The sequence below is a fragment of the Pseudophryne corroboree genome, assembly GCF_028390025.1.
Source record: "Pseudophryne corroboree isolate aPseCor3 chromosome 3 unlocalized genomic scaffold, aPseCor3.hap2 SUPER_3_unloc_40, whole genome shotgun sequence".
Taxonomy (NCBI): domain Eukaryota; kingdom Metazoa; phylum Chordata; class Amphibia; order Anura; family Myobatrachidae; genus Pseudophryne; species Pseudophryne corroboree.
The window spans coordinates 332,010-344,642 of NW_026967531.1; the positions used below are offsets into that span (position 1 = coordinate 332,010).

Below are 12,633 nucleotides of genomic sequence, written 5' to 3' on the forward strand. Positions count from 1 at the left end.
TGCCCCCCCCCCCCCCCCCGACATCTCAGCACTGCTTGGGGATTCTTGGTACTGCTGGTAACATCTCTACATCGGCAGGTGGAAGTAAGAAATCTGGGCAGTAAGGAGACAGAAGCTGCTTCTGGTACCATGGACCCTGGTCATGTAGGGCTGGGAGAGTCAGTAAGATTATGTAAGAGTCACCATCTTACAGACAGCCGGTGAAGGGAGCAGAGAATGGGTGTTATGTGGCAGGAACGGTCTGGTTAGGTAACAGTCTGGCTGCTGCATTCAGTACAAGCCACAAGTGGTGCAATTATTTTGCTGGGAGACCCAGGTAGAAGACATTGCAGTAGTCTATGTGTGATGATACAAGTACATGTATGACTATAGGAAGATCTTCTGAGGGAAATAAGTGCTGGAGTCTGGCTATGTTCCTCAGATGAGGATCTAATTGTGGCTGATAACTGATGTCTAAGTGTCACTCCACCATCCAGGACACCAAGATTCCGCACAGGATCAGCATTTTGTAACTCTCAACCCCCAAGCGTATGTCTGGTTGGTTTGCAACGCTATAGCCATGGAGCTCAGCTAGACAACCATTTAGGATTGGTACTGGGTTCTCAGTACCCGGAGCAAAAGAAGGGTTATCTGCATAGCAGTGGTAGACAAGGACATGACATCTCTTTGTTTCACCCTGCGGTTACATGTATATTGCAAAAAGCATGGGAGATAGCATAAGAACCTTGAAGAACATTCCATGGCAATGATCAGTATAATCGAGAAGAATAAAATGATTCCTCACTTGAGTGGTCTATTGTGTGCAACAAGAGCGATTTATTTCTCAGAGTATGGAAATGGCCTCTCACCTGTGTGACTTCCCTGATGTTTAATAAGATTTGATTTGTCTGCAAAACATTTCCCACACTCAGAACATGGAAACGGTTTCTCACCTGTGTGACTTCTCTGATGTGTAACAAGACCTGATTTGTCTGCAAAACATTTCCCACACTCAGAACATGGAAACGGTTTCTCACCTGTGTGACTTCTCTGATGTGTAACAAGTTGAGATCTATGTGTAAAACATTTCCTGCACTCAGGGCAAGAAAATGGCTTCTCACCTGTGTGACTTCTCTGATGTATAACAAGATCTGATTTGTGTGCAAAACATTTCCCACACTCAGAACATGGAAATGGCTTCTCACCTGTGTGTACTCTCTTATGTATTACAAGATGTGATTTACGTGCACAACATTTCCCACACTCAGAGCAAGAAAATGGCTTCTCACCTGTGTGACTTCTTTGATGTATAACAAGTTCTGATTTGTGTGCAAAACATTATCCACACTCAGAACATGGAAATGCCTTCTCACCTGTGTGACTTTGCTGATGTATAACAAGTTGTGATTTTCGTGTAAAACATTTCCCACACTCAGTGCAAGAAAATGGTTTCTCACCTGTGTGACTTCTGTTGTGTATAACAAGATATGATTTCTGTGCAAAACATTTCCCACACTCAGAACATGGAAATGGCTTCTCACCTGTGTGACTTCTCTGATGTTTAATAAGATCTGATTTCTGTGTAAAATATTTCCCACACTCAGAGCAAGAAAATAGCCTCTCTCCTGTGTGACTTCTCTGATGTATAACAAGATCTGATTTGCGTGCAAAACATTTCCCACACTCAGAGCAAATAAATAGATTCTCACCTGTGTGATGTCTCTGATGTATAACAAGTTGTGATTTCCGTGCAAAACATTTCCCACACTCAGAACATGGAAATGGCTTCTCACCTGTGTGTATTCTCTTATGCATTACATAATGTGATTTACTTGCACAACATTTCCCACACTCAGAGCATGAAAATGGCTTCTCACCTGTGTGACTTCTGTGATGTATAACAAGCTCTAATTTGTGTGCAAAACATTTCCAACACTCAGAACATGGAAATGCCTTCTCACCTGTGTGACTTTGCTGATGTGTAACAAGTTGTGATTTTTTGTGTAAAACATTTCCCACACTCAGAACATGGAAATGGCCTCTTACCTGCCTTACCTATCTGATGGGTAATAAGCTTTGTGTTCTGTGTAAAACATTTGGCATCTATAGAACAGGGAAACATTGTTTCTACTGTCAGAGCTGTAACAGATGCACCAACACCAGAGTGATAAAGAGAACATTTCCCAGGATCAGAGGGATCAGCTGATAGAGCTGGATGTATAATTGGGGTAATGGGATTAGCTCCTGGAGAATTCTGTCTGCTGTCATTATCTTTTATGTCACAATCCAGGGATAACATTAGATGTCCTTCTGAGATATTCCTGCTTGTGTGTCCATCTGCTGGAAATAAAATACATTATGGAAATGTGACATTTTCTGTAACAATATTAATCTTGTAAACAATAGGAGAAGACGACTCTCTGGGGCACTTAATTGTAAATGTGTGTGTATAATAAAACATAACTTTTAATGAAGGCTTTATAATATTGTGTCTCAGACTATCATTTTGTCCACCCTCCTGAGAACACTCACAATAACAAATGTAATATTATAATAAGACTTAGATATATCTCTCTCTTGTACTGGTAACTAACCATGAAGTATAAATGGAGATGTAGTCACTCGCCAAGTCCTATGTCAGCACCAATGTAAAACAATGGATAGGGAACATATCGTATGAATTGGAGTGTCCGCCGCCGCCCCATCCGCCTTATTTACCTCTCCGGGCGCGCTGGTCCTTTCTGCAGTCGTCCTTGCTGGTGGCTCCCGGCGCTCGGTCCGGTGTCTGGGTGGGTGACGTCATCAGGCACTTCCCACCAACCAGACGGTGGTGGGAAGTATAAATTCAGGCGTCAGGCTCTGCATCAGTGCCTGAGTATCATCAGTTCCCCAGAGTGGTGATCACCAGTCCTCTGTGCCTCCAGCACCTCCGTGCCTCCAAGCACCTTCGTGACTCCAAGCACCTCCGTGCCGCCAAGCACCTCCGTGCTGCCAAGCACTTCTGTATCTCCTAGCACAGTCGGTGCCTTCCGCGTCCTGTACCTCTAATTTACCGTGCGTCCAGCAAAGATAGGCTTCCGCACCGTGCATTCCAGCCACGGTTACTACTCTCAATCTTCCTGTTCTCCAGCCACGTTCATTATCGTCTGTCTGCTGAGGATTCATCAGCCCTTTCAAGTTCTTGTTTTTCAGGAGATCTTCAATATCCAACACGTGCCTCCTGCCTTCTGTCCGAATCCTGTATGAGGAAAACCTACATACGGCCATCTCTGCTGCGGACCAGTTGCAGTTCCTCTTCCCGATCTTCGGAAGATACCCCGAATCCACAACAATCCCAAACCAGGTCAGTGATATGGAGATTCTAGATGAACAATAACATTAGTCATATGAGCTGATAGATCAGAGAAATGTCTCCTAACGTTACTCCTGGAAGCATTGGTAAGGTAGCATTCCTTTATGTGTGTGCTCATATACTGGTAAGCCTGTACATGTGTTACTCACCCTTATATAAGGCATATTGCTACAGCAGAGTAGGTGTGTAACAAGGTACTTTACATGCAATACACCATATGATACACTGCAATCATCATCATCATCTGCTAGGTTATAATCTACTTTTACACACCCATCATCAGTCTCTTACCGCTATACTCTCAATAGTAATAAGGATGATGTGTGTACAGTAAGTATGATACAGAGTATTACATATCAGGATCTATACAGCTGCCGCCATACTTCTGCTTCTCATACGTGTGCTACTGGCAGCAGTGAATATCTGAGTGAGACCACCTTAGGAAGATATCCAGATTTGGTTCTGAGAACTGCTCTATCTGGATGAAAAATCAGAAAAGGAGGGCGACAATAATGCCCCTAAATCTGAAACTCTTCTAGCTAAAGCAGGTGGTACTCATTATACCAGCTGTCGGGAACCTGGCACTCAGCATACTGGTGCCAGGATCCCGACAGCCGGTAATCCGTAGTACACCCAGCTGAAGCAATAGCAAGTAGAAAGAGATCTTTAGCTGTCAGCCATTTAAGATCCACTTGACTCACTGGTTCAAATGGGGCAACTTGAAGCGTCTTTAGGACAAAACTTAAATCCCAAGGAGCTGTAGGAGGAAGAAAAGGAGGTTGGATGTGACGTATTCCTTGGAAAAAAAGTGCGAACATCCTGTAGGTTAGCAATTTTCTTTTGAAACAAGTCAATGCTGACACCTGAACTCTCAAGGAAGCCACCCGAAGACCTTTGTCCATTCCTGTCTGAGAGAATGCTTGTCAGACGTGGCGGCTCTCGCCAGCGGCCGACCGTTGCTAAGCAACAGTCCCGACGCGTCATGTCCGCCGGGCCTCCTCCTGCTTCCCGCACAGCGCCTGGCAATGCCAGGACACTGTGCGCTCTGAACAGCCAGATCCTTGGCAACGGGGACGCCACAGGCGGACCGCGTTCCCCGTTGCCATACAATTAATCAACCACCTGTCAGCGCTGGGTCGTGCAGCAGGGCAGCTGCACGACATCACCAATTTAGGGTCTCTTCAGCCATTGGTGCAGGTCCCTTTTATATTCTCCATCAGTGCCTCATAGAGACGCTGGTGATAGCTTCTTGTGAGCTGTTCCTGCTCTGGAGTCTTCCCTGTCCCGTGTCTTGAGATCTGGTCAGCCTAGTTTCTGTGGTCCAGGAGTTCAGAAGCCGGTCATTGGAGTCCTCCCAGTCTTCCAGTCGGTTGATACCTGTGTTCGTGGTCTCGGGGTTCCGGTTCAGCTGTGGTTGTTCCCCTTGGTGTTGTGAGAAGCAATTTTTGCCGTGCTTCACGGCTTAGGCCGTGGTATTTGCTCTATATTGTTTCTGGCGTTTTGCGGAGGCTTCCGCTCCAGCTGTCCTCCCCGGTACACAACGGTGTTGTGTAGGGTGTGGACAGCATTACCTTAGTTGTCTTTTGTTTTGGCGGCCGCGCCGCACATACATTTTGGTTAGAGTTCCGTAGTAGCCCCTAGCTCTGTGTTTCATTTAGTTAGAGGTCCCCTCTTCTCGCCCCGTCTCAGTGTACGCCTTGTCTCCAATTAAGACTGGGGGGCATCGGAGTTGGGCAGACATAATCCGCCCTTCAAACGCGGCTGCCGTGGCCCCAAGAACACATAGTCTCGCAGGCGTGGACTGACCACGCAGGTGGAAAAACGGAGTTAGGGTCCTAGGGGTTGCTGCTGAGCTTCACTCTTATTTCAGCATCACGTTCCTGTGCTCGAGGCTTACCCACTTAGTATCTCACGTTCTGAGCACAGAGAACGTAACAATTTTAGGACTCTGGAAACTCTGAAAGACCTAGGGTCAAGCTTCCTGGCACTGCTCCATTGAATATAGGTTTGCATATTCGGTAATAAATGCGAGCCGAAGACAGTTTCCTTCCACTAAGCATTGTTTGAATTACCTGTTGTGAGAATCCTCCTGCTTTCAGGATGGATTTCTCAAGAGCCACGCCGTCAAAGACAGCCGATCCAGGTGCTTGTAATAGCAAGGATCCCAAGACAGTAAATCTGGATGCTGAGGCAGTAGAAATGGAGTATCCACAGACAGGCTCTGCAGATCTGTGTACCAATGTCTTCTGGGCCATGCCGTCTTTCTTTGACTTTCCGAATCCCCCTGGGCAACAGGGCGATTGGTGGAAACACATAGGCCAGATAAAAATCCCATTTCACTGACAGAGCATCCACGAAGGTCTTTGGGATCCTTTGTCTATGAGCCGTATGCGGGAACTTTGTTGTTCTGACCAGAAGCCATGAGGTCTGTCTCTGGAACCCTCCACTTGAATCTGGAAGATCTCTGGGTTTAAAATGTCCGTTCATTTACATGAATGGCTTGTCGACTGAGAAAATCTGCTTTCCAGTTTAGGACTCCCAGAACGAACACTGCAGACAAGGCCGGATGATGACGTTCTGTCCACCTTAACGTGCTCTTTACCTCCTTCATTGCCTTTTGGTTGTGAGTTCCTCCCTGATGATTGAGGTATGCTACTGCCTCCGCATTGTTTGAGCTAATCTGAACCAGTTTTCCTTGAAGTATGTCCTTTGCCTGAGGGAATGCCATATATATCGCCCGTAGTTCCAATATATTTATCGGCAGGCAACTTTCTTTCTTGGTCCACTGCCCCTGGAAGCAGCACTTTTGTGACACGGCTACCCAGCCCTGAAGATTGGCGTCCGCTGTCAGAACCTTCCAATCCGAGATCCAAAAGGGTCGCCTTTTGTCCATATGGGATGTCTGTATCCACCAGGATCACGACCTCCGCACTTCCTGAGGAAGGACCATAGTCTGAGTTTTTAGAAACTGATGTAGTCCATTCCCTTTGGAAAGAATCAGATGTTGAAGGGGTCTTGAGTGGAATCGAGCATATTCCACCATGTCGAACATTGACACCACAGATCTCATCACTCGCATTGCTGCAGGAATGGATACTCTTCAATTGTGTAGTAGCTCCTGAGTCCTTGTCTGTATTGTGTATAGTGAAAATCTCTCTTAAGCCTGGAATCCAGTACAGCCCCCAGGTGCGGCATGCATTGAGACGGAACCAGGGATGACTTCCCCCAATTTATGAGCCAGGCGTGGCTTTGTAAACAGGCTATTGTCAATTGCAGATGACCCTGGAGAATTTCCTGAGAATGAGCCAGGATTAACAGGTCGGTCAGGTATGGGAAAATTGTTATCCACTGATGGCGGAGATAAGCTGCCATCTCCACCATCATTTTGGTAAACACTTTTGTAGCAAATCCAAATGGTAGGGCCTGAAACTGAAAATGTTGCCGGAGGAGAGAAAACCTGAGATAGTACTCATGGGGCCTAATACAGACCACATCTACAATCAGGCACACTGACATGCGGGGGAATGCCCGGCACAGGGCTTGCCCACCCCGTATGTCTGGCCCGATCCCCCCCACACACAAGTACTGGAAGAGTAGCTCCCAGCCAGTGCTGCTCCGACACCACTGCCTGCCCCCCGCATGGCCCCTAAACGGCGGCCGAACGCCGCCGTCCCACGCCCTCCCACCCAGCGACCGCCTCTGCCTGTCAATAAGGTAGAGGTGATTGCAGGGCTAAGACAGCGTCGGATGTCTACCATGCACCGGCACACTGCGGCGCAGGCGCAATTCAGACCTGATCGCTCCTGTGTGAACATGCACAGCAGCGATCTGGTCTGATTTAGCCCCATGGGACGATGTTATAGGTACATGCAGGTAAGTATCCTGGATATCCAGGGACCCCATAACATCCCCCGGCTCCATGGCCAAGATATTGGAACGTAAAGTATCCATATGAAAACAAGGCACCCAAATGTATTTGTTCAGAGCTTTGAGACTGAGAATGGGCCGGTATGACCCATTCGGTTTCTGTACTAGAAACAGGTTGTAATGGAAACCTTGGGGTAAATTTACTAAGATGGGAGTTCTGTTTAAAAGAAGATGTTGCCCATAGCAACCAATCAGATTCCAGGTATTATCTTCTAGAAGGTGCTTGATAAATGAGAAGTAGAATCTGATAGGTTGCTATGGGCAACATCCCATCTTAAATAGAACACCCATCTTAGTAAATTTACCCCCTTGTTCCTGCTGCGCAGGAGGAACCGGTACTATCACTCCTGATTGTAGCAACCTCTGACCTGCCTCTTGTAAGGACCTGGCCTTCGTTTCCACAAAAGACGGGCTGGTACAAAAGAACCTCTGTGGAGGGCGTTTCTTGAAGGCAAACGCATAACCATGAGATACCGCTTCTTGCACCCAGGCATCTGGGGTAGACTGTTGTCAGATCTGTGCAAATAGAAGAAGTCGGCTTCCCACCCTGGAGTCCTCCTGGTGGAAGCCCATGCCATCAGGCTGATGGCTTATCTTCTGGCTTGGTAGCTGAGTTGATCCAAATGCAAATCGTGTACACTATCGCTCCGTGAACCTACAGTGAACACAGACACCCAAGTGAACACCAACGCACGAGTCACACAGCTGCCTATGCTGCGACTGGGTCAGTTAGATATCTAGCGTCTCAGACGGAAGCAGGAAATGAGTTCAAGGCGGGAATCTCGGAGGAAACTGGTCATGAATCGGGTGGAGGGACGACCATGGGAGCGTCTTACTCCCCATTGCTGACATCAACCCCAGGGATCCTGGCCTCACACTAATCCCTGGAGCCTACAATTCTTGGGGCTAGCACTGATGCACCCGAGGTGACAGCCGCGTCAGTGACCGTTTGGTAGTGTCCTCCCAAAAACAGTGTGGCTGTGCCTCGCGTCTTAACCCACTAAGCGGAACCAACGCCTTACCTTCTCCCTATTCTCCAGCCACAGCCTGGTAACGTCTGCTGGACTAGTACATCCTACACCGACGCTCAGCGAAACAGCACTGTACACATGGGTAAGCGTTGTTGCGCCCCAGCGGAGAGTTGTTGGAGTGACTCTTTCTAAGGTACGTATAAGACGTTTTTTAGAAAGATCGTTCAGAAAGAATAAGACTATAAAAAAAAAATTAAAGAAAAAAAGCTTATGATTGCCCTAAAAATCAGCAACCCCGTGACCACGGTCCAGCTCCTACCACACCAACAAAAAACTGAAAGCCTGACCCAGGAGGCGGGGTTATATGTACGTGCCCGTTGCATTCTGGGAGGCCGAATGCTTTGATCATTGGTGCCATTCCGCTGACGCTACCTCTTATCCCAATGTATATCCTGTGGATACTACTGTGAACCCTGCAGGAGAAAACATGGGTACCACACAGTGACATGATGTGAGGGGGGAGCAGGAGTATAATAGGGGCTGATGGCTCCTGATGTATGAGATACACCAGAGAGTGCGGGGAGGAGACTGGTCAGATCTCTGGGCTGGTAACACAGTGACATGATGTGAGGGGAGAGCAGGAGTATAATAGGGGCTGATGGCTCCTGATGTATGAGATACACCAGAGAGTGCGGGGAGGAGACTGGTCAGATCTCTGGGCTGGTAACACAGTGACATGATGTGAGGGGGGAGCAGGAGTATAATAGGGGCTGATGGCTCCTGATATATGAGATACACCAGAGAGTGTGGGGAGGAGACTGGTCAGATCTCTGGGCTGGTAACACAGTGACATGATGTGAGGGGGGAGCAGGAGTATAATAGGGGCTGATGGCTCCTGATATATGAGATACACCAGAGAGTGTGGGGAGAAGACTGGTCAGATCTCTGGGCACAGTGACATGATGTGAGGGGGAGAGCAGGAGTATAATAGGGGCTGATGGCTCCTGATGTATAAGATACACCAGAGAGTGTGGGGAGGAGACTTGTCAGATCTCTGGGCTGGTAACAAACAGTGACATGATGTGAGGGGGAGAGCAGGAGTATAATAGGGGCTGATGTCTCCTGATGTATGATACACCAGAGAGTGTGGTGAGGAGACTGGTCAGATCTCTGGGCTGGTAACACACAGCGACATGATGTGAGGGGGAGAGCAGGAGTATAATAGAGGCTGATGGCTCCTGATGTATGAGATACACCAGAGAGTGTGGGGAGGAGACTGGTCAGATCTCTGGGCTGGTAACACACAGTGACATGATGTGAGGGGGAGAGCAGGAGTATAATAGGGGCTGATGGCTCCTGATGTATTAGATACAGCAGAGAGTGTGGGGAGGAGACTGGTCAGATCTCTGGGCTGGTAACACACAGTGACATGATGTGAGGGAGGAGCAAGAGTATTATAGGAGTTGATGGATCCTGTCTCCCCCCAATGGGTAGATATATTTCCCTCATTAGTCTGTACTGACAGAGGAGGGTGTAGGATAAGAGATTGCTGTAGTGACTGAGCAAGAATATGTGACTTCTGTAATAAGGAGATTTATGGTAAGAACTTACTGTTGTTAAATCTCTTTCTGTGAGGTACACTGGATTCCACAGGGTATTACATCGGGGTGTAGAGTTGGATCTTGATCCGAGGCACCAACAGGCTAAAAGCTTTGACTATTCCCAGGATGCATAGCGCCGCCTCCTCCATATCCCCGCCTCCAGGGACTGGAGTTCAGTTTTGTTAATCAGTCCAAACCAGTAGCAGGTAAAAGAGACGACAACAGTTAGTAGCCACAGACATCACATTCTCACGAAAAGAGAAGGTACCAGCGGCTAACGCCATACAAACAAAAAGAAGTTAAGTGTGTCAGGGTGGGAGCCCTGTGGAATCCATGATACCTTGCAGAAACAGATTTAACAATGGTAAGTTCTTTCTATAAATCTCCTTTTCTGCAGTGGGGTACACTGATATTCCACAGGGAATTCCATTGGGGATGTCCTAAAGCAGTTCCTCATGGGAGGGGACGCACTGTAGTGGGCACAAGAACCCGGCGTCCAAAGGAAGCATCCTGGGAGGCAGAAGTATCGAAGGCATAGAACCTGATGAACGTGTTCACTGAGGACCACGTAGCCGTCTTGCACAATTGTTCGAGGTATGCGCCACAGCGGGCCGTATAAGAAGGTCCAATAGTCTGAGTAGAATGGGCCTTGATAGTAGCAGGAGCTGGAAGTCCAGCCTGCACATAAGTTTGTACAATCACCATTCTAATCCACATGGCCACGGTCTGCTTATTCGCAGGCCAGCCACATTTGTGAAAACCAAAAAGGACAAAGAGAATCAGATCTCCGAAGAGAGGCGGTTCTCTTCACATATACACAGAGAGCCCGTACCACATCCAAAGACGACAGACCAGGAGAGATAAAGGCCGGAAGCACAATATCTTGGTTAAGGTGGAAAGATGACACCACCTTCGGTAGATAACCAGGGCGAGTTCTAAGAACCGCACGGTCACGGTGAAAAATCAGAAAGGGTGACCAACAAGATAATGGCACCTAAGTCCGAAACCCTTCTAGCAGAGGCAATAGCCAGCAAGAACATGACCTTAAGTGTAAGCCATTTAAGGTCCACAGATTCAAGAGGTTCAAACGGAGACTCTTGTAGGGCATCCAGAACAGACAGACAAATCCCAAGGAGCCACAGGTGGACATAGGGAGGTTGAATCCGTAAGACACCCTAAGTGAAAGTATGAACGTCAGGCAGAGACGCAATTTTTTTCTGAAACCATATCGACAAGGCTGAAATATGAACCTTGAGGGAGGCCAGACGAAGGCCTAAGTCCATGCTGTGTTGCAGAAACGCCAAAAGTTTGGCAGTGCTGAACTTGTATGCATTATAATTCTTAGCTGCACACCAGGTGAAGTAAGAATTCCAGACTCTATAATAAATCCGAGCTGAAGCTGGTTTATGGGCTTTCAACATTGTTTGAATAACCACCTCAGGACCGAAGCTTCAAGAGCCACGCTGTTAAAGTCAGTTGGGCCAAATCCTGATAGACACAAGGGCCCTGAACGAGGAGGTCTGGGCATTTGCAGAGGAGGACGCTCTATCGAGACACCCTGCAGGTCTGAGAACCAATGCCGTCGGGACCACGCTGGAGCGATTAGAAGTAGTAGTCCTCCATCTTGCTTGAACTTCCTGATTACCCTGGGCAGGAATGACATCGGAGGGAACACATATGGCAGCCGAAAGTTCCATGGAATTGCCAGTGCATCCACAAACGCTGCTTGAGGATCTCTTGTCCTTGGTCCGAAGACCGGAACCTTGTGATTGAGTTGAGACGACATCAGGTCTACATTTGGTAGGCCCCACTTGTCCACTAGGAGTTGAAAAACTTCAGGATTAAGGCTCCACTCTCCGGTGTGTACGTCCTGACGACTGAGGAAGTCTGCGTCCCATTTGAGGACCCCCAGGAATGAACACTGCCGATATGGCTGGCAGATGGCGTTCCGCTCATAGAATAATTTTTGACACTTCCAACATCGCCATGCGACTTTGAGTGCCACCTTAAGGATTTATGTATGCCACTATGGTGGCGTTGTCTGACTGTACTTGAACAGGCCTGTTCTGTACCAGAGGAAGGGCCAGTTTCAAAGCATTGAACACTGTCTGCAACTCCAGAATATTTATCGGGAGAAGAGATTCCTCCTTGGTCCACTGACCCTGAAGAGAGTTGCTCCAACACCATGCCCCAGCCCCACAGACTGGCGTCACTCATCAGAAGGACCCAGTTGGAGATCCAGAAAGGGACAAACCCTGCTCAATTGTTGGTTCTGTAGCCACCATGTCAGCGACAGGCGTATCTCCGGAGTCAAAGAGATCATGCGAGACCTGATCCAGTGAGGAAGGCCATCCCACTTGGCAAGGATTAGCTTCTGCAGAGGGCGAGTTTGAAACTGAGCATACTCCACCATGTCAAAAGCAGACAACATGAGGCCTAGTACTTGCATCGTATAGTGTATAGACACTCATGGCCGAGATAGGAAGCATCGTATCCTGTCCTGAAATTTCAGGACCTTCACCTGGGACAAAAACAACCATTGGTTGTGAATGTCAAATAATGCCTCCAGGTGCACCATGCTCTGAGCAGGGACCAGGGAGGACTTCTTCCAGTTGATGATCCACCCATGGGCTTGCAGGAATTGAACCGTCAGGTCCAGATGACGGAGGAGAACCTCCGGGGAGTTCGCCAGGCTCAACAAGTCATCCAAATATGGGAGGATCCTGATACCCTGACGGTGGAGCAGAGCCGTCATAACCGCCATGACCATGGTGAAGATTCGCGGAGCCGTGGTCAGTCCAGA

At 48.0% G+C, this 12,633-nt stretch overlaps 1 pseudogene; it reads right to left on the reverse strand.

Annotated features, from left to right (window-relative positions):
* Positions 1-722: 722 nt before the first annotated feature.
* Positions 723-12,115, reverse strand: LOC134984213 (oocyte zinc finger protein XlCOF6.1-like; annotated as a pseudogene).
* Between the last annotated feature and the right edge of the window lie 518 nt (positions 12,116-12,633).